The sequence below is a fragment of the Etheostoma spectabile genome, chromosome 16 (assembly GCF_008692095.1).
Source record: "Etheostoma spectabile isolate EspeVRDwgs_2016 chromosome 16, UIUC_Espe_1.0, whole genome shotgun sequence".
Classification (NCBI taxonomy): Eukaryota; Metazoa; Chordata; class Actinopteri; order Perciformes; family Percidae; genus Etheostoma; species Etheostoma spectabile.
The window spans coordinates 18785042-18787153 of record NC_045748.1 but is presented as its reverse complement, the minus strand read 5'-3'; the positions used below and the strand labels follow the sequence as shown (position 1 = coordinate 18787153).

Below are 2112 nucleotides of genomic sequence, written 5' to 3'. Positions count from 1 at the left end.
CACACACACACACACACACACACACACACATGCCTCCCATAGAAAGAGCAAAGGGAGAGTGCTGTCATACACCCATCCATCTCAGCTACATTCTGGACCAACGCCGGGCGTAGCAGCTCTCTCCCAGAGAGCCCAAACACTGCAGAAGTAGGTTACCTACAGTCTGGATCTTGGAAAGAGTGAAAAAAGATAGTATAAACTACACCAACAAGGGTATACATAGACAGAGCAGTGACTATGATGGGAATTTTAGTAACATCATACGTTTTCACAGACTTTAATGGCAGTAACTGACTTCATAAATCATCAGATTCTATATATGCAGCACCTTATTTTTCAAATCTCCTCCAAAAGACATATTTGGTCATTTGCGGTACAAAAACTAGTGGCTCATGTATGACCAAGATAGTATAATCTAAATTACACTTAGATATTATGTTTGTGTGCAGCATTTAAAGGCTTGGCTATCATGACTGGTGTCTGTTTGTTATCCTATCAGTCAGTTTAGCCATTTAGTGTCCTTTCAGAGCCATCCATCTTGATAGGAGGCTCTGTTAAGACATGGGACAGTGGGGTGTCTTCCATACTGTTACTGTCAACTGTCAAGTGTTAGATTTACATTGCTAACCAATGCTTTCAGCCTCAAGTGCCATATAAATCTTTTTCAGGCATATGCACCAAATATTAAATCCTCTTACAAAAGACAATATATTACAAAATTAGATGTGGCATCTCGATGCTTGATCTTGTAAAAGTGGAAATTTACAGATCAAGGGCCAGTTTGTTTTGGTGTGAGAAAGAAAAAGACCACCAGCATGATATCGCAACCTCTCTCACACACACACACACACACACACACACACACACTTATAAAAGTGTGACCTTTTTCACGTGTAGATAATAAGCTGTTACAAAAACCAAACAAGGGATAAGATAAAAACAGAACAGCGGAATCACAGACACTAAAAGCTTTGTACAGTTATCTTGCAATGCACCTCTACCCTTACCTTGTTTCACAGTAAAACTCCACAACATACAAAATTAACAGTGTTTATCAGCTATTTCAGTGTCTAAATACTTCATTTCACAGCGTATAGGTCCAGTTTTCTTCCTTTTTAGAGGGAGTCTTAACTGTTCTCTCTGGTAGACTCACTGTGAGTCATTCACTGTTCACTTTACATACTTTTCAAATCTACTATGCCTTGATCCGGTGAGTACTGTTGCCGACTAACCCACAACCCTAATCACATAGAGCAGAGAGCAGAAAAAAAGCAGAAACATGAACTGGTATGGATTTGAGAAAACCTACTAGTGAGATATTGAGTGTTTGTCTCCTCGAGTGCCTGCTTCTATCATCACAGAGGGCTTGAAAAACTGTGCGGGGCGCGATGGAAGTCCATCTTAGATGATGGTTTTATTGATGGCATCAAGTCACACATTGGCCTCTGTGGAGGTGCCATGCTGGCTGCTTAGCCCGGGTGGCGAGAGAGGGACGAGGCAAAGGGCAAAGGGGGTGGGGGCTGGGAGTTTTGGGGGTAAACTGGCACACACAGGCCACAAAGTCTCTCCAAGAGCAACATGCAGACGCCTACATTTAGGGAGATCAATACCTTGCCACAAACAACTCAGAGTGGCTCTGGAGAATAGCATTTATTGATTTGAAACTGGTGTTAATAGAAGGAACCGATATCTCTGATATGCTCCACTCAAGTCTGATCTATTTTGCAAAATTGTAGTAATACCATAAGAGGCTTACCCATTCTTGTCACCTTGTAATGTAATAGTTACACTGTTAACAGTATGAAAGACCATATAATTGACTTGCGTTTAGATCAATATAGATGTTTTTATAATGAGGAAAACGTATAATCAAAATAGATTTAATGTCTTGACAACTGGACAAATGTAAGGTGCAATATGTAATATATTTACTGTATTAAATCCCAAAATGACCACAACATGTTATCAGATATTAAGCTGAAATACTGTCTTTTCTGACAACAATGCCAAAGCCAGTTTTTTTTTCTCCTTTTGAAATTTTCGTTCCGTGATGGAACGTCTATTTGTGTTATCAACTGCCCAGTTTGACAGCCAGGCCGGGTTCCCAGATTT

General features: G+C 40.2%; 2 long non-coding RNA genes across 2 annotated transcripts in view; one reads left to right on the top strand and one right to left on the bottom strand.

Annotated features, from left to right (window-relative positions):
• LOC116704295 (uncharacterized) overlaps positions 1-2034 on the bottom strand; it is a 16199-nt gene extending 14165 nt beyond the window's left edge. The window contains exon 1 of the long non-coding RNA XR_004335648.1: positions 1902-2034. This is a non-coding gene — a long non-coding RNA (uncharacterized LOC116704295). The remainder of the gene's footprint in view (positions 1-1901) is intronic.
• LOC116704294 (uncharacterized) overlaps positions 1-2112 on the top strand; it is a 125303-nt gene that overhangs the window by 13119 nt on the left and 110072 nt on the right. The gene's annotated exons all lie outside the window — the stretch shown is intronic.